The following is a 19,868-nucleotide window of genomic DNA, read 5'->3' as shown; positions in this document are numbered from 1 at the left end:
ACAAATTCACCCAGCTGGAGGTAAGACAGGTGGAGCTGGAACAGCAGGTGATTACACTTCAGTCAGCACAGACCCAGACAACAGTCCAGCACAACAACACCCCTTAACCAGACCCGGAGAGCTGGAGGTGGACAGAGACATATCTGCACTCTGGACTGTGGTGAGACAACTTCAACAGGAGAAAGAGCAGAATCAGGAGAAGAACAGAGCATTAGAGGAGAGGATCGGACTGATGGTGGAGGAGAGGTTGAGGGGGATGGAGGAGAGGGGTGAGGGACGGAGGGGGTTGACGGAGGAGAGGTTGAGGGGGACGGAGGAGAGGTTGAGGGGGACGGCGTGTGACAGAGAACAACCCACTAGAGAGGTGGCCACCCCCACAGAGAAGCCAGCAGAACAGCCCACCCCAGCACCTGACAAAAGTTTCGACACCACAGCAGAACAGTCCACACCAGACCCTGACCATAGAGTCGACACCACAGCAGAACAGACAAATGAAGAACCACAAGCCCAGCGGCTCTCACCCCCTCCGAGCACCCCCCCTGTCAGCCACCCTGATAGCCCTTCTGACAACCCCCTCACACCCACTGAGGACAAACACAAGACACAGATTGTACTACTTATGGACTCAAATGGGAAATATATAGAAGAAAAACATAGTGTGTCTAAACTCTGGTGTCCAAACACCCAGCGTGCCCTCGACCTTCTGTCTGAGGACCAACTAGGTTCACCCAGCCACATAATAATACACACAGGCACAAACGACCTGAGAGCACAGCAGGAAAGGGTGGCAACAGCACTGAAGGGAGTGATTGAAAAGGCTTCTTCTACTTTCCCCAACGCACAAGTGGTTATCTCCACCCTGCTACCACGAAAAGACTTCCACCCTGCCACAATACAGCGGGTAAACGCAAGTATTTCCCGTGACTGTGCCTCAAAACCAAATGTTTTCCTGGCCCACCACTCCACCCTGGACTTGAACAGCCTCTATGACCAGGTCCACCTCTACAAGGCAGCAGTGCCCACCTTTGCCAGGACCCTAAAGGACATCGCTCTCAAACGTATCCCCAACACTTCACACAGGAGCAACAGATCAATAGACTCTCCACCCAGACCAGCGAGACACCCTCCCAGACCTGCAGGACCCCCTGGACCTACACATAGAGGACCCACGCCAAGAGGAATTACATCCAGACCACAGTACACCCAGACACATCCACACCCCCACCCCAACCAATCAACACCCCCCACGTCAACCATGCCCACACCCCATTTAGGCCCCCTCAGATCAGACCTATGCCACTCCTGCCCACCCCATGCACCCCACCCCCGCAAAGAGGGCCTCAACATGGAAGCCACACATACGCCCAGGTAGTGAGCGGGCAAACAGTCCCAACCCCCACTCTCACACTCGCCCAAGCCAATAGCATGTACCAGATGCTCAGCAGGCTCTGCTCACACTTACTGGCCTGAGGCCAAACCACACGACCAACAACATTGGACATTCTATGGAACAAAAAGCCTTCACTATATCATCCTGGAATATCCAAGGCCTGAGGTCATCTGCCTTTGGCCTAAAGAGCAGAAACCCGGACTTCACCAAAGAAATCGGTAACACAGACATTGTCATCCTGCAAGAAACCTGGTATAGAGGAGACGGACCCACTGGTTGCCCTCTAGGTTACAGAGAGCTGGTAGTCCCATCCACCAAACTACCAGGTGTGAAACAGGGAAGGGACTCAGGGGTATGCTAATTTGGTATAGAGCAGACCTAACTCACTCCATTAAATTAATCAAAACAGGAACATTCTACATTTGGCTAGAAATTCAAAAGGAAATTATCCTAACAGAGAAAAATGTCCTCCTGTGTGCTACCTATATCCCCCACTAGAATCCCCATATTTTAATGAAGACAGCTTCTCCATCCTGGAGGGCGAAATCAATCATTTCCAGGCCCAGGGACATGTACTAGTCTGTGGCGACCTAAATGCCAGAACCGGACAAGAACCTGACACCCTCAGCACACAGGGGGACAAACATCTGCCTGGAGGTGACAGCATCCCCTCCCACATATGCCCCCTAGGCACAACTATGACAACATAACCAACAAAAACGGGTCACAACTCCTGCAGCTCTGTCGCACGCTGGGTATGTACATAGTCAACGGTAGGCTTCGAGGGGACTCCTATGGTAGATACACCTATAGCTCATCTCTTGGCAGTAGTACTGTAGACTACTTTATCACTGACCTCAACCCAGAATCTCTCAGAGCGTTCACAGTCAGTCCACTAACACCCCTATCAGACCACAGCAAAATCACAGTCTACTTAAACAGAGCAATACTCAACCACGAGGCATCAAAGCCAAAGGAACTGAGTAACATTAAGAAATGCTATAGGTGGAAGGAATGCAGTTTGGAAACCTACCAAAAAACAATTAGGCAACAACAAATTCAATCCCTTTTAGACAATTTCCTGGGTAAAACGTTCCACTGTAATAGTGAAGGTGTAAACTTGGCAGTAGAAAATCTTAACAGTATATTTGACCTCTCAGCTTCCCTATCAAATCTAAAAATCTCAAATAGAAAACCGAAGAAAATTAACAATAATGACAAATGGTTTGATGAGGAATGCAAAAATCTAAGAAAGAAATTGAGAAACCTGTCCAACCAAAAACATAGAGACCCGGAAAACCTGAGTCTACGCCTTCACTATGGTGAATCACTAAAACAATACAGAAACACACTACGGAAAAGAAGGAACAGCATGTCAGAAATCAGCTCAATGCAATTGAAGAATCCATAGACTCTAACCACTTCTGGGAAAATTGGAAAACACTAAACAAACAACAACACGAAGAATTATCTATCCAAAATGGAGATGTCTGGGTAAACCACTTCTCAATCTTTTTGGTTCTATAACAAAGAACAAAGAGCAAAAACATATACATGATCAACTACAGATCTTAGAATCAACTATTAAAGACTACCAGAACCCACTGGATTCTCCAATTACATTGAATGAGTTACAGGACAAAATAAAAACCCTCCAACCCAAAAAGGCCTGTGGTGTCGATGGTATCCTCAATGAAATGATCAAATATACAGACAACAAATTCCAACTGGCTATACTAAAACTCTTTAACATCATACTTAGCTCTGGCATCTTCCCCAATATTTGGAACCAAGGACTGATCACCCCAATCCACAAAAGTGGAGACAAATTTGACCCCAATAACTACCGTGGAATATGTGTCAACAGTAACCTTGGGAAAATCCTCTGCATTATTATTAACAGCAGACTCGTACATTTCCTCAATGAAAACAATGTACTGAGCAAATGTCAAATTGGCTTTTTACCAAATTACCGTACAACAGACCATGTATTCACCCTGCACACCTTAATTGACAACCAAACAAACCAAAACAAAGGCAAAGTCTTCTCATGCTTTGTTGATTTCAAAAAAGCCTTCGACTCAATTTGGCATGAGGGTCTGCTATACAAACTGATGGAAAGTGGTGTTGGGGTAAAACATATGACATTATAAAATCCATGTACACAAACAACAAGTGTGCGGTTAAAATTGGCAAAAAACACACACATTTCTTCACACAGGGTCGTGGGGTTAGACAGGGATGCAGCTTAAGCCCCACCCTCTTCAACATATATATCAACGAACTGGCGCGGGCACTAGAAAAGTCTGCAGCACCCGGCCTCCCCCTGCTAGAATCCGAAGTCAAATGTCTGCTGTTTGCTGATGATCTGGTGCTTCTGTCACCAACCAAGGAGGGCCTACAGCAGCACCTAGATCTTATGCACAGATTCTGTCAGACCTGGGCCCTGACAGTAAATCTCAGTAAGACCAAAATAATGGTGTTCCAAAAAAGGTCGAGTCACCAGGACCACAAATACAAATTCCATCTCGACACTGTTGCCCTAGAGCACACAAAAAACTATACATACCTTGGCCTAAACATCAGCGCCACAGGTAACTTCCACAAAGGTGTGAACGATCTGAGAGACAAGGCAAGAAGGGCATTCTATGCCATCAAAAGAAACATAAATTTCAACATACCAATTAGGATTTGGCTAAAAATACTTGAATCAGTCATAGAGCCCATTGCCCTTTATGGTTGTGAGGTCTGGGGTCCGCTCACCAACCAAGACTTCACAAAATGGGACAAACACCAAATTGAGACTCTGCACGCAGAATTCTGCAAAAATATCCTCCGTGTACAACGTAAAACACCAAATAATGCATGCAGAGCAGAATTAGGCCGATACCCACTAATTATCAAAATCCAGAAAAGAGCCATTAAATTCTACAACCACCTAAAAGGAAGCGATTCACAAACCTTCCATAACAAAGCCATCACAAACAGAGAGATGAACCTGGAGAAGAGTCCCTAAGCAAACTGGTCCTGGGGCTCTGTTCACAAACACAAACACACCCTACAGAGCCCCAGGACAACAGCACAATTAGACCCAACCAAATCATGAGAAAACAAAAAGATAATTACTTAACACATTGGAAAGAATTAACAAAAAACAGAGCAAACTAGAATGCTATTTGGCCCTACACAGAGAGTACACAGCGGCAGAATACCTGACCACTGTGACTGACCCAAAATTAAGGAAAGCTTTGACTATGTACAGACTCAGTGAGCATAGCCTTGCTATTGAGAAAGGCCGCCGTAGGCAGACATGGCTCTCAAGAGAAGACAGGCTATGTGCTCACTGCCCACAAAATGAGGTGGAAACTGAGCTGCACTTCCTAACCTCCTGCCCAATGTATGACCATATTAGAGAGACATATTTCCCCAGATCACACAGATCCACAAAGAATTCGAAAACATATCCAATTTTGAAAAACTCCCATACCTACTGGGTGAAATTCCACAGTGTGCCATCACAGCAGCAAGATTTGTGACCTGTTGCCACGAGAAAAGGGCAACCAGTGAAGAACAAACACCATTGTAAATACAACCCATATTTATGCTTATTTATTTTATCTTGTGTCCTTTAATTATTTGTACATTGTGTATATATATATATATATATATATATATATATGACATTTGTAATGTCTTTACTGTTTTGAAACTGTTGTATGTGTAATGTTTACTGTTAATTTTTGTTGTTTTTCACTTTATATATTCACTTTGTATGTTGTCTACCTCACTTGCTTTGGCAATGTTAACACATGTTTCCCATGCCAATAAAGCCCTTGAATTGAATTGAATTGAATTGAATTGAGAGAGACGGAGGGAGGGAGATGCAGAGAGAGAGACAGAGGTAGAGAGATGCTGAGAGAGAGAGAGAGAGAGAGAGACGGAGGTAGAGATGCAGAGAGAGAGAGACGGAGGGAGGGAGATGCTGAGAGAAAGAGAGAGACTGAGGGAGGGAGAGGCAGAGAGAGAGAGACAGAGGGAGGGAGATGCTGAGAGAAAGAGAGAGACTGAGGTAGAGAGATGCTGAGAGAGAGAGAGACGGAGGGAAGGAGATGCAGAGAGAGAGACAGAGGTAGAGAGATGCTGAGAGAGAGAGAGAGAGACGGAGGTAGAGAGAGAGAGAGGAGGGAGGGAGATGCAGAGAGAGAGAGATGCTGAGAGAGAGAGAGAGACTGAGGGAGGGAGATGCAGAGAGAGAGAGACAGAGGTAGAGAGATGCTGAGAGAGACGGAGGTAGAGAGATGCTGAGAGAGAGAGACGGAGGGAGGGAGGGAGATGCAGTGAGAGAGAGACAGAGGTAGAGAGATGCTGAGAGAGAGAGAGAGACGGAGGGAAGGAGATGCAGAGAGAGAGAGAGAGACAGAGGTAGAGAGATGCTGAGAGAGAGAGACAGAGGTAGAGAGATGCTGAGAGAGACGGAGGGAGGGAGATGCAGAGCGAGACGGAGGTAGAGAGATGCAGAGAGAGAAAGAGAGACAGAGGTAGAGAGATGCAGAGAGAGAAAAAGAGACGGAGGTAGAGAGATGCAGAGAGAGAAAGAGAGATGGAGGGAGGGAGATGCAGAGAGAGAAAGAGAGACGGAGGGAGGGAGATGCAGAGAGAGAAAGAGAGACGGAGGGAGGGAGATGCAGAGAGAGAAAGAGAGACGGAGGGAGGGAGATGCAGAGAGAGAGAGAGACGGAGGTAGAGAGATGCAGAGAGAGACGGAGGTAGGGAGATGCAGAGATGCAGAGGAGACGGAGGGAGGGAGATGCAGAGAGAGAAACGGAGACGGAGGGAGGGAGATGCAGAGAGAGAAACAGACGGAGGGAGGGAGATGCAGAGAGACGGAGGGAGGAGATGCAGAGAGACGGAGGGAGGAGATGCAGAGAGAGAACGGAGGGAGGGAGAGATGCAGAGAGAGAAACGGAGACGGAGGGAGGGAGATGCAGAGAGAGAAACGGAGACGGAGGGAGGGAGATGCAGAGAGAGAAACGGAGACGGAGGGAGGGAGATGAGAGAGAACGGAGACGGAGGGAGGGAGATGCAGAGAGAGAAACGGACGGAGGGAGGGAGATGCAGAGAGAGAAACGGAGACGGAGGGAGGGGATGCAGAGAGAGAAACGGAGACGGAGGGAGGGAGATGCAGAGAGAGAAACGGAGGAGGGAGGAGATGCAGAGAGACGGAGGGAGGGAGATGCAGAGAGAGAAAACGGAGACGGAGGAGAGGGAGATGCAGAGAGAGGAGGGAGGAGATGCAGAGAGAGAAACGGAGACGGAGAGAGGGAGATGCAGAGAGACGGAGGGAGGGAGATGCAGAGAGACGGAGGGAGGGAGATGCAGAGAGAGAAACGGAGAGGAGATGCAGAGAGAGAAAAAGAGACGGAGGGAGGGAGATGCAGAGAGAGAGAGAGAGACGGAGGGAGGGAGATGCAGAGAGAGAAACGGAGACGGAGGGAGGAGATGCAGAGAGAGAGAGACCGAGGGAGGGAGATGCAGAGAGAGGAGGGAGGGAGATGCAGAGAGACGGAGGGAGGGAGATGCAGAGAGAGAAAGAGAGACGGAGGGAGGGAGATGCAGAGAGAGAAAGAGAGACGGAGGGAGGGAGATGCAGAGAGAGAAACGGAGACGGAGGGAGGAGAGATGCAGAGAGAGAGGGGAGGGAGTGCAGAGAGACGGAGGGAGGGAGATGCAGAGAGAGAAAGAGAGACGGAGGGAGGGAGATGCAGAGAGAGAAACGGAGACGGAGGGAGGGAGATGCAGAGAGAGAAACGGAGACGGAGGGAGATGCAGAGAGAGATGCAGGAGAGGAGGGAGGAGATGCAGAGAGAGAAACGGAGACGGAGGGAGGAGATGCAGAGAGAGAAACGGAGACGGAGGGAGGAGATGCAGAGAGAGAAACGGAGATGAGGGAGATGCAGAGAGAGAAACGGAGACGGAGGGAGGGAGATGCAGAGAGAGAAAGAGATGCGGAGGGAGGAGATGCAGAGAGAGAAAGAGAGACGGAGGGAGGGAGATGCAGAGAGAGAAACGAGAGACGGAGGGAGGAGATGCAGAGAGACGGAGGAGGAGGAGATGCAGAGAGACGGAGGGAGGGAGATGCAGAGAGAGAAAGAGAGACGGAGGGAGGAGATGCAGAGAGACGGAGGGAGGGAGGGAGATGCAGAGAGACGGAGGGAGGGAGATGCAGAGAGAGAAAGAGAGACGGAGGAGGGAGATGCAGAGAGAGAAAGAGAGACGGAGGGAGGGAGATGCAGAGAGACGGAGGGAGGGAGGGAGATGCAGAGAGACGGAGGGAGGGAGGGAGATGCAGAGAGACGGAGGGAGGGGAGGGAGATGCAGAGAGACGGAGAGATGCAGAGAGACGGAGGGAGATGCAGAGAGACGAGGGAGATGCAGAGAGACGGAGGGAGATGCAGAGAGACGGAGGGAGATGCAGAGAGACGGAGGAGATGCAGAGACGGGAGGGAGATGCAGAGAGAGGAGGGAGATGCAGAGAGAGATGGAGGGGGAGGAGAGATGCAGAGAGAGGAGGGAGGAGGATGCAGAGAGACGGAGGGAGGGAGAGATGCAGAGAGAGAGAGGAGATGCAGAGAGACGGAGGGAGATGCAGAGAGAGAAAAAGAGAGGAGGAGAGAGATGCAGAGAGAGAAACGGAGACGGAGGGAGGAGATGCAGAGAGACGGAGGGAGGAGATGCAGAGAGAGAAACGGAGAGGAGGGAGGGAGATGCAGAGAGACGGAGGGAGGGAGATGCAGAGAGAGAAACGGAGACGGAGGGAGGAGATGCAGAGAGACGGAGGGAGGAGAGATGCAGAGAGAGGAGGGAGGGAGATGCAGAGAGAGAAAGAGAGAGGAGGGAGGGAGATGCAGAGAGAGAAAAAGAGACGGAGGGAGGGAGATGCAGAGAGAGAAACGGAGACGGAGGGAGGGAGATGCAGAGAGAGAAACGGAGACGAGGGAGGGAGATGCAGAGAGAGAAACGGAGACCGAGGGAGGGAGATGCAGAGAGACGGAGGAGGGAGATGCAGAGAGACGGAGGGAGGGAGATGCAGAGAGAGAAAGAGAGACGGAGGGAGGGAGATGCAGAGAGAGAAAGAGAGAGGAGGAGGGAGATGCAGAGAGAGAAAACGGAGACGGAGAGAGGGAGATGCAGAGAGACGGAGGAGGAGAGAGATGCAGAGAGAGGAGGGAGGAGATGCAGAGAGAGAAGAGAGACGGAGGGAGGAGATGCAGAGAGAGAAAGAGAGACGGAGGGAGGGAGATGCAGAGAGAGAAAGAGAGACGGAGGGAGGGAGATGCAGAGAGAGAAACGGAGACGGAGGGAGGGAGATGCAGAGAGAGAAACGGAGACGGAGGGGAGATGCAGAGAGAGAAAACGGAGACGGAGGGAGGAGATGCAGAGAGAGAGGAGACGGAGGGAGAGATGCAGAGAGAGAAACGGAGACGGAGGGAGGAGATGCAGAGAGAGAAACGGAGATGGAGGGAGATGCAGAGAGAGAAAGCAGACGGAGGGAGGAGATGCAGAGAGAGAAAGAGAGACGGAGGGAGGGAGATGCAGAGAGAGAAACGGAGATGCGGAGGGAGGGAGATGCAGAGAGACGGAGGAGGGAGATGCAGAGAGAGAAAAGAGACGGAGGGAGGGAGATGCAGAGAGAGAGAAAGAGAGACGGAGGATAGGGAGATGCAGAGAGAGAGACGAGACGGAGGGAGGAGATGCAGAGAGAGGAGGGAGAGATGCAGAGAGAGACGGAGACGGAGGGAGGAGATGCAGAGAGACGGAGGGAGGGAGATGCAGAGAGATGGAGGGAGGGAGATGCAGAGAGAGAAACGGAGACGGAGGGAGGGAGATGCAGAGAGAGAGGAGGGAGGGCAGATGCAGAGAGACGGGAGAGAGAGAGATGCAGAGAGAGAGAGAGACGGAGGGAGGAGATGCAGAGAGAGGAGGGAGGGAGGAGATGCAGAGAGACGGAGGGAGGGAGATGCAGAGAGAGAAAGAGAGAGAGGGAGGGAGATGCAGAGAGAAAGAGAGACGGAGGGAGGGAGATGCAGAGAGAGAGGAGAGAGAGAGAGATGCAGAGAGACGGAGGGAGATGAGAGAGAGGAGGGAGATGCAGAGAGAGAGAGAGGAGGGAGGAGATGCAGAGAGAGAGAGAGAGAGACGGAGGGAGGGAGATGCAGAGAGAGAGAGACGGAGGGAGGGAGATGCAGAGAGAGAGAGAGACGGAGGGAGGGAGATGCAGAGAGAGAGAGAGAGAGACGGAGGGAGGGAGATGCAGAGAGAGAGAGAGACGGAGGGGGGAGATGCAGAGAGAGAAAGAGAGACGGAGGGAGGGAGATGCAGAGAGAAAGGAGACGGAGGGAGGGAGATGCAGAGAGAGAGACGGAGGGAGGGAGATGCAGAGAGAGAGGAGGAGGGAGATGCAGAGAGAGAGAGAGGAGGGAGAGATGCAGAGAGAGAGAGAGAGACGGAGGGAGGGAGATGCAGAGAGAGAAAGAGAGATGGAGGGAGGGAGATGCAGAGAGAGAAAGAGAGACGGAGGGAGGGAGATGCAGAGAGAGAAACGAGACGGAGGGAGATGCAGAGAGAGAAGACGAGACGGAGGGAGGGAGATGCAGAGAGAGAAACGGAGACGGAGGAGGAGATGCAGAGAGAGAGACGGAGAGGAGATGCAGAGAGAGAGACGGAGGGAGGGAGATGCAGAGAGAAAGAGACGGAGGGAGGGGAGATGCAGAGAGAGAAACGAGACGGAGGGAGGGAGATGCAGAGAGAGGAGGGAGGGAGATGCAGAGAGAGAAAAAGAGACGGAGGGAGAGAGATGCAGAGAGAGAAAGAGAGACGGAGGGAGGGAGATGCAGAGAGAGAAACGGAGACGGAGGGAGGAGATGCAGAGAGAGAAAGAGGGAGGAGATGCAGAGAGAGAGGGAGGAGATGCAGAGAGACGGAGGGAGGGAGATGCAGAGAGAGAAAGAGAGAGAGGAGGAGGGAGATGCAGAGAGAGAGAGGAGGGAGGGAGATGCAGAGAGATGCGGAGGAGGGAGATGCAGAGAGAGAAAGAGAGATGGAGGGGGGAGATGCAGAGAGAGAGAGACGGAGGGAGGAGATGCAGAGAGAGGAGGGAGGAGAGATGCAGAGAGAGGAGAGGAGATGCAGAGAGACGGAGGGAGATGCAGAGAGAGAAAAAGAGAGGAGGGAGGGAGATGCAGAGAGAGAACGGAGACGGAGGGAGGGAGATGCAGAGAGAGAGAGAGGAGAGGAGGAGATGCAGAGAGAGAAAGAGAGACGGAGGGAGGGAGATGCAGAGAGAGAGAGAGACGGAGGGAGGAGATGCAGAGAGAGAGAGAGAGACGGAGGGAGAGAGATGCAGAGAGAAAGAGACGGAGGGGAGGGAGATGCAGAGAGAGAAAGAGAGACGGAGGGAGGGATGCAGATGCAGAGAGAGAGAGACGGAGGGAGAGAGATGCAGAGAGAGAGGAGACGGAGGAGGAGATGCAGAGAGAGAAGGAGGGAGGAGATGCAGAGAGGAGATGCAGAGAGAGAGAGAGAGACGGAGGGAGGGAGATGCAGAGAGAGAAAGAGACGGAGGGAGGGAGATGCAGAGAGAGAAAGAGAGACGGAGGGAGGAGATGCAGAGAGAGAGAGACGGAGGGAGAGAGATGCAGAGAGACGGAGGGAGGGGGGAGATGCAGAGAGAGAGAGACGGAGGTAGAGAGATGCAGAGAGAGACGGAGGTAGAGAGATGCAGAGAAAGAGAGAGGTAGAGAGATGCAGAGAGAGAGAGACGGAGGGAGAGAGATGCAGAGAGAGAGAGACGGAGGTAGGAGATGCAGAGAGAGAGACGGAGGTAGCAGAGAGAGAGAGAGAGGAGGAGAGAGATGCAGAGAGAGAAACGGAGACGGAGAGGAGAGATGCAGAGAGAGGAGGGAGAGAGATGCAGAGAGAGAGAGAGACGGAGGAGAGAGATGCAGAGAGAGAGGGACAGAGGGAGAGAGATGCAGAGAGAGACGAGGTAGAGAGATGCAGAGAGAGACGGAGGTAGAGAGATGCAGAGAGAGAGAAGAGAGATGCAGAGGGAGGAGATGCAGAGATGGAGAAAGAGAGACGGAGGTAGAGAGATGCAGAGAGAGAGGAGGTAGAGATGCAGAGAGAGAGACGGAGGTAGAGAGATGCAGAGAGAGACGGAGGTAGGGAGATGCAGAGAGAGATGGAGGGAGGGAGATGCAGAGAGAGAGAGAGATGGAGGTAGAGAGATGCAGGAGAGTAGAGAGATGGAGGAGGAGATGCAGAGAGACGGAGGAGGGAGATGCAGAGAGAGAGAGACGGAGGTAGAGAGATGCAGAGAGAGACGGAGGTAGGGAGATGCAGAGAAAGAGAGTCGGAGGTAGAGAGATGCAGAGAGAGAGAGACGGAGGTAGAGATGCAGAGAGAGAGACGGAGGTAGGGAGATGCAGAGAAAGAGAGATGAGGTAGAGAGATGCAGAGAGAGATGGAGGAGGAGATGCAGAGAGAGAAACGAGACGGAGGGAGGGAGATGCAGAGAGACGGAGGGAGGGAGATGCAGAGAGAGAGACGGAGGTAGAGAGATGCAGAGAGAGACGGAGGTAGGGAGATGCAGAGAAAGAGAGTCGGAGGTAGAGAGATGCAGAGAGAGACGGAGGTAGAATCAAATCAAATCAAATTTATTTATATAGCCCTTCGTACATCAGCTGATATCTCAAAGTGCTGTACAGAAACCCAGCCTAAAACCCCAAACAGCAAACAATGCAGGTGTAAAAGCACGGTGGCTAGGAAAAACTCCCTAGAAAGGCCAAAACCTAGGAAGAAACCTAGAGAGGAACCGGGCTATGTGGGGTGGCCAGTCCTCTTCTGGCTGTGCTGGGTAGAGATTATAACAGAACATGACCAAGATGTTCAAATGTTCATAAATGACCAGCATGGTCGAATAATAATAAGGCAGAACAGTTGAAACTGGAGCAGCAGCACAGTCAGGTGGACTGGGGACAGCAAGGAGCCATCATGTCAGGTAGTCCTGGGGCACGGTCCTAGGGCTCAGGTCCTCCGGGGAGAGAGAGAAAGAAAGAGAGAATTAGAGAGAGCATATGTGGGGTGGCCAGTCCTCTTCTGGCTGTGCCGGGTGGAGATTATAACAGAACGTGGCCAAGATGTTCAAATGTTCATAAATGACCAGCATGGTTGAATAATAGTAAGGCAGAACAGTTGAAACTGGAGCAGCAGCATGGCCAGGTGGACTGGGGACAGCAAGGAGTCATCATGTCAGGTAGTCCTGGGGCATGGTCCTAGGGCTCAGGTCCTCCGAGAGAGAGAAAGAAAGAGAGGAGAGAATTAGAGAACGCACACTTAGATTCACACAGGACACCGAATAGGACAGGAGAACACCGAATAGGACAGGTAGAGAGATGCAGAGAGAGACGGAGGTAGAGAGATGCAGAGAGAGACGGAGGTAGAGCGATGCAGAGAGAGATGGAGGACAGATGCAGAGAGAGAGAGAGAGAGATGCAGAGAGAGACGGAGGTAGAGAGATGCAGAGAGAGATGGAGGTAGAGAGAGATGGAGGTAGAGAGATGCAGAGAGAGATGGAGGTAGAGAGAGATGGAGGTAGAGAGATGCAGAGAGAGACGGAGGTAGAGAGATGCAGAGAGAGACGGAGGTAGAGAGATGCAGAGAGAGACGGAGGTAGAGAGATGCAGAGAGAGACGGAGGTAGAAAGATGCAGAGAGACGGAGGTAGAGAGATGCAGAGAGAGACGGAGGTAGAATCAAATCAAATTTATTTATATAGCCCTTCGTACATCAGCTGATATCTCAAAGTGCTGTACAGAAACCCAGCCTAAACCCCAAACAGCAAACAATGCAGGTGTAAAAGCACTGTGGCTAGGAAAAACTCCCTAGAAAGGCCAAAACCTAGGAAGAAACCTAGAGAGGAACCGGGCTATGTGGGGTGGCCAGTCCTCTTCTGGCTGTGCCGGGTAGAGATTATAACAGAACATGACCAAGATGTTCAAATGTTCATAAATGACCAGCATGGTCGAATAATAATAAGGCAGAACAGTTGAAACTGGAGCAGCAGCACAGTCAGGTGGACTGGGGACAGCAAGGAGTCATCATGTCAGGTAGTCCTGGGGCACGGTCCTAGGGCTCAGGTCCTCCGAGAGAGAGAAAGAAAGAGAGAATTAGAGAGAGCATATGTGGGGTGGCCAGTCCTCTTCTGGCTGTGCCGGGTGGAGATTATAACAGAACGTGGCCAAGATGTTCAAATGTTCATAAATGACCAGCATGGTTGAATAATAGTAAGGCAGAACAGTTGAAACTGGAGCAGCAGCATGGCCAGGTGGACTGGGGACAGCAAGGAGTCATCATGTCAGGTAGTCCTGGGGCATGGTCCTAGGGCTCAGGTCCTCCGAGAGAGAGAAAGAAAGAGAGGAGAGAATTAGAGAACGCACACTTAGATTCACACAGGACACCGAATAGGACAGGAGAACACCGAATAGGACAGGTAGAGAGATGCAGAGAGAGACGGAGGTAGAGAGATGCAGAGAGAGACGGAGGTAGAGAGATGCAGAGAGAGACGGAGGTAGAGAGAGATGGAGGTAGAGAGAGATGGAGGTAGAGAGATGCAGAGAGAGACGGAGGTAGAGAGATGCAGAGAGAGACGGAGGTAGAGAGATGCAGAGAGAGACGGAGGTAGAGAGAGATGGAGGTAGAGAGATGCAGAGAGAGATGGAGGTAGAGAGAGATGGAGGTAGAGAGATGCAGAGAGAGACGGAGGTAGAGAGATGCAGAGAGAGACGGAGGTAGAGAGATGCAGAGAGAGACGGAGGTAGAGAGATGCAGAGAGAGACGGAGGTAGAGAGATGCAGAGAGAGACGGAGGTAGAGAGATGCAGAGAGAGACGGAGGTAGAGAGATGCAGAGAGAGACGGAGGTAGAGAGATGCAGAGAGAGATGGAGGTAGAGAGATGCAGAGAGAGATGGAGGTAGAGAGATGCAGAGAGAGACGGAGGTAGAGAGATGCAGAGAGAGACAGAGGTAGAGAGATGCAGAGAGATGGAGGTAGAGAGATGCAGAGAGAGAGAGTGTCTGGCTGTGCTGATTTTCCATTAGTTTCACAGCTGATTAACTGACCTGACTACAGTCACAGTAACAACACCTGTCTCTTCCCCGATGAATCACACTTTGAATGCATCCCAAATGGAACCCTATACCCTATATAGTCTATGGTCAAAAGTAGTGCACTATATAGGAAATAGAGTGCCATTTTGTACACATCCTTGGATCAGCACTCGTCTCTATTTGCACCAGACTCTAAAATACCCAAATGATTACTCCCATCTTATTATCAGGATGGCTGAACCTTTACGTGATGATTGATTAAGCTCCGAGCAACACAACAACTATAAACAGAGAGACGTATATAGACAGTGGATCATTTCCATTGAGCCAAAAGCAGAACATGGGTCCTAGACGGCATCCTATTCCAATATAGTGGTGATAGGGCCCTGGTCAAAAGTAGTGCACTATAAAGGAATAGGGTATCATGGGCCCTGGTCAAAAGTAGTGCACTATAAAGGAATAGGGTATCATGGGCCCTGGTCAAAAGTAGTGCACTATAAAGGAATAGGGTATCATGGGCCCTGGTCAAAAGTAGTGCACTATAAAGGAATAGGGTATCATGGGCCCTGGTCAAAAGTAGTGCACTATAAAGGGGAAAGGGTTCCATTTGGTATTCATAAATGTTATCATCAGCTGTAGGTTTGACTCTGACCTGTTTCTTCCTGACACATACGTTAGTCAGCCTGGTATGTGAGACACAGCTAAGCGCCCGGGTCTGGTGTGATAATGGTTTTAAAAAAGTCATAAAAGGAATCCGAATGACACATATGCACTGACTTGTTACAATAACTTGTGATCTGAGAGGCGGCAGTATAGGCCTCGGTTTCTAAACAACAAGGAGAAGAAACCCCTTTAGACCTTGTCAATCCAAGTCAGATCCCATCACATCCACTCAGGCTATCTCAGTTTACATCGCAACAACAAGCAATAATGTTGAGCACTCTTGAGATTGTTGTCGAGACGGACGCAGGCAGCAGTTGCAGCACTCAAGAGTTTTTTACCTCGTGTGGGAGGGAGGGGAGTGTGAGGGAGGGGAGTGTGAGGGAGGGAGGGCCATGTCAATCTGTGGGAGGGAGGGAGAGTGTGAGGGAGGGAGGGCCATGTCAATCTATGGGAGGGAGGGGGAGTGTGAGGGAGGGAGGGCCATGTCAATCTATGGGAGGGAGGGGAGTGTGAGGGAGGGAGGGCCATGTCAATCTATGGGAGGGAGGGAGGGAGGGCCATGTCAATCTATGGGAGGGAGGGGGAGTGTGAGGGAGGGAGGGCCATGTCAATCTATGGGAGGGAGGGGAGTGTGAGGAGGGAGGGCCATGTCAATCTATGGGAGGGAGGGGAGTGTGAGGGGGAGGGGGAGTGTGAGGAGGGAGGGCCATGTCAATCTATGGGAGGGAGGGGAGTGTGAGGAGGGAGGGCCATGTCAATCTATGGGAGGGAGGGAGGGAGGGAGGGGTGAGGAGGGCCATGTCAATCTATGGGAGGGAGGGGAGTGTGAGGGAGGGAGGGCCATGTCAATCTATGGGAGGGAGGGGGAGTGTGAGGGAGGGAGGGCCATGTCAATCTATGGGAGGGAGGGGGAGTGTGAGGGAGGGGGAGTGTGAGGGAGGGCCATGTCAATCTATGGGAGGGAGGGGGAGTGTGAGGGAGGGGGTGTGAGGGAGGAGGGGGAGGGCCATGTCAATCTATGGGAGGGAGGGGGGAGGGCCATGTCAATCTATGGAAGGGAGGGGGGTGAGGAGGGAGGGAGGGCCATGTCAATCTATGGGAGGGAGGGGGAGTGTGAGGGAGGGAGGGCCATGTCAATCTATGGGAGGGAGGGGGAGTGTGAGGGAGGGAGGGCCATGTCAATCTATGGGAGGGAGGGGGAGTGTGAGGGAGGGAGGGCGGTAGAAAATCGAGCCGTGTTAGCAGAACTGTCAGCTGTGAGCTGGCCGACCGCTCAGAAAGACGTTTTGATGAAAGGAACACTGAGGCTGGAAATTAATCAGTGGCTCTTTTGAAACGCCAGCGTCATTGTGCAGCAGGCAGAGTCTGGGTGCTGTCCTGCTTTTCAGCAATGTTTCCTTTGATTGTGCCGGCCTTGCGGTGCGGTGGAATGGTCCTCTGGCTCTTTTCATTGTTTGCTGTGGGGTTTTAAATCACCAAGGTATCCTGTCGTGGCAGCCAGGCTAGAAAGAAGCAGGAACAAACTCTAGGGATGTTTCTTTATCTTAAACCCATCACTGTTGCTGGCTCTGAAATGGCACCCTAGTCCCCATGTAGTGCACTACTTTTGACCAGAGCCCTGATCTAAAGTAGTGCACTACATAGGGAATAGGCTGTCATTTGGGATGTATACGTTATCTGAACCAATCACTGTGTTGTGTTCCAGTGATGTCATTAGATGGCTGTATTGTGGACCTCAGCTGTCACGCCCTGATCTGTTTCACCTGTCCTTGTCTCCACCCCCTCCAGGTGTCTCCCATCTCCCCCACCTGTCCTTGTCTCCACCCCCTCCAGGTGTCTCCCATCTTCCCCACCTGTCCTTGTCTCCACCCCCTCCAGGTGTCTCCCATCTTCCCCACCTGTCCTTGTCTCCACCCCCTCCAGGTGTCTCCCATCTTCCCCACTTGTCCTTGTCTCCACCCCCTCCAGGTGTCTCCCATCTTCCCCACCTGTCCTTGTCTCCACCCCCTCCAGGTGTCTCCCATCTTCCCCACCTGTCCTTGTCTCCACCCCCTCCAGGTGTCTCCCATCTTCCCTACCTGTCCTTGTCTCCACCCCCTCCAGGTGTCTCCCATCTTCCCTACCTGTCCTTGTCTCCACCCCCTCCAGGTGTCTCCCATCTTCCCCACCTGTCCTTGTCTCCACCCCCTCCAGGTGTCTCCCATCTTCCCTACCTGTCCTTGTCTCCACCCCCTCCAGGTGTCTCCCATCTTCCCCACCTGTCCTTGTCTACAACCCCTCCAGGTGTCTCCCATCTTCCCCACTTGTCCTCTGGGTATTTAAACCTGTGTTTTCTGTCTGTCTGTTACCAGTTTGTCTGGTTTGTTCAAGTCAACCAGAGGTTTGTCTCAGCGCCTGCTTTGCCACAGTCTCTCGTTTCCCCCCTTGTCCTCCTGGTTTTGACCCTTGCCTGTCCTGACCCTGGGCCTGCCTGCAGTCCTGTACCTTGGCCCCACTACCTGGATTATCAACCCCTGCCTGACCCTGGGCATGCCTGCCGTCTTGTACCTTGGCCCCACTACCTGGATTATCGACCCCTGCCTGACCCTGGGCCTGCCTGCCGTCCTGTACCTTGGCCCCACTACTCTGGATTATCGACCCCTGCCTGACCCTGGGCCTGCCTGCCTGCCGTCCTGTACCTTGGCCCTACTCTGGATTATTGACCCCTGCCTGACCCTTGCACTGCCTGCCGTCCTGTACCTTTGCCCCTACTATGGATTATCGACCCCTGCCTGACCCTGGGCCTGCCTGCCGTCCTGTACCTTGGCCCTACTACCGGGATTATCGACCCCTGCCTGACCCGGTGCCTGCCTGCCGTCCTGTGCCCTTTGCCCCTACTCTGGATTATTGACCCCTGCCTGACCCTGCGCCTGCCTGCCGTCCTGTACCTTGGCGGCCCTACTACCTGGATTACCGACCCCTCCCTGACCCTGACCCTGAGCCTGCCTGCCGTCCTGTACCTTGGCCCCACTACCCTGGATTATCGACCCCTGCCTGACCCTGACCCTGAGCCTGCCTGCCGTCCTGTACCTTGGCCCCACTACCCTGGATTATCGACCCCTGCCTGCCTTGACCTGTCGTTTGCCTCCCCCCTGTTGTTGCAATAAACATTGTTTCTTCAACACGTCTGCACTTGGGTCTTACCTGAAACCTGATATCAGCACAGTGTTTGTATTGATTAGATGGCTGTATTGTGGACCTCAGCACAGTGTTTGTATTGACTGGAGCATTTCTCCGTCAGTGCAGGGTTCCCCAGAGTGTGTCCTCCATCCAATGAATGCATGGCTGTGTTGTTTACCACGGTTCGGTTTTTCTGATGAAAGCGTGGTTGTTTGGAGGATCTCAGTCATCAATGGGCTTTTCTGATAAGGTTGTCAATGTGTGGTTTGACTTATCAATATGCCTTTTTTGTTGTTGAAGGAAATGCTTTGTGCTGTAGGCCTGTAATATAACTCAACATGATTTTTTTCAATGACAGCAGCACGTTGTAGATAAACTAGCCAAAAAATCTTTCTGATTCAGACATTTGATAGTGGGGCAACTCATCAATATGCTTTTTCTGATGAAGACGACGCTTTGTGAGCGCATCAAAGTGTGGTTTAAACCACCGATGTACCTGTCTGGTGTGTCTTGATGAGCACAGTGGACAACCCAGTGAGGTGCATGTTGATGCATGCAGCAGTACAGTCAGTACCTGTACCTGTCTGGTGTGTCTTGATGAGCACAGTGGACAACCCAGTGAGGTGCATGTTGATGCATGTAGCAGTACAGTCAGTTCCTGTACCTGTCTGGTGTGTCTTGATGAGCACAGTGGACAACCCAGTGAGGTGCATGTTGATGCATGCAGCAGTACAGTCAGTTCCTGTACCTGTCTGGTGTGTCTTGATGAGCACAGTGGACAACCCAGTGAGGTGCATGTTGATGCATGCAGCAGTACAGTCAGTTCCTGTACCTGTCTGGTGTGTCTTGATGAGCACAGTGGACAACCCAGTGAGGTGCATGTTGATTCATGCAGCAGTACAGTCAGTACCTGTACCTGTCTGGTGTGTCTTGATGAGCACAGTGGACAACCCAGTGAGGTGCATGTTGATTCATGCAGCAGTACAGTCAGTACCTGTACCTGTCTGGTGTGTCTTGATGAGCACAGTGGACAACCCAGTGAGGTGCATGTTGATTCATGCAGCAGTACAGTCAGTACCTGTACCTGTCTGGTGTGTCTTGATGAGCACAGTGGACAACCCAGTGAGGTGCATGTTGATTCATGCAGCAGTACAGTCAGTACCTGTACCTGTCTGGTGTGTCTTGATGAGCACAGTGGACAACCCAGTGAGGTGCATGTTGATTCATGTAGCAGTTCAGTCAGTACCTGTACCTGTCTGGTGTGTCTTGATGAGCACAGTGGACAACCCAGTGAGGTGCATGTTGATTCATGCAGCAGTACAGTCAGTACCTGTACCTGTCTGGTGTGTCTTGATGAGCACAGTGGACAACCCAGTGAGGTGCATGTTGATGCATGCAGCAGTACAGTCAGTTCCTGTACCTGTCTGGTGTGTCTTGATGAGCACGGTGGACAACCCAGTGAGGTGCATGTTGATTCATGCAGCAGTACAG

General features: G+C 51.7%; 1 protein-coding gene and 2 long non-coding RNA genes across 6 annotated transcripts in view; all 3 read left to right on the top strand.

Annotated features, from left to right (window-relative positions):
* Positions 1-19,868, top strand: part of LOC118376224 (cell adhesion molecule 3-like) — a 218,397-nt gene that overhangs the window by 35,282 nt on the left and 163,247 nt on the right. The window lies entirely within an intron of this gene.
* LOC127910947 (uncharacterized) lies at positions 12,504-15,268 on the top strand. The gene is made up of 3 exons (XR_008076971.1): positions 12,504-13,146; positions 13,940-14,127; positions 14,212-15,268. It is a non-coding gene; the product is annotated as an uncharacterized LOC127910947 (long non-coding RNA).
* The window catches only part of LOC127910946 (uncharacterized), a 3,528-nt gene continuing 655 nt past the window's right edge, over positions 16,996-19,868 (top strand). Inside the window, exons 1-6 of the long non-coding RNA XR_008076970.1 lie at positions 16,996-17,141; positions 17,187-17,276; positions 17,367-17,411; positions 17,457-18,916; positions 19,505-19,756; positions 19,841-19,868. The exon at positions 19,841-19,868 is cut by the window's right edge and continues 655 nt beyond it. This is a non-coding gene — a long non-coding RNA (uncharacterized LOC127910946). The remainder of the gene's footprint in view (positions 17,142-17,186; positions 17,277-17,366; positions 17,412-17,456; positions 18,917-19,504; positions 19,757-19,840) is intronic.

The sequence above is a fragment of the Oncorhynchus keta genome, chromosome 23, assembly GCF_023373465.1.
Source record: "Oncorhynchus keta strain PuntledgeMale-10-30-2019 chromosome 23, Oket_V2, whole genome shotgun sequence".
NCBI lineage: Eukaryota > Metazoa > Chordata > Actinopteri > Salmoniformes > Salmonidae > Oncorhynchus > Oncorhynchus keta.
Note: the sequence above shows the minus strand (reverse complement) of the source record. Positions and strands in the feature narration are given on the sequence as shown.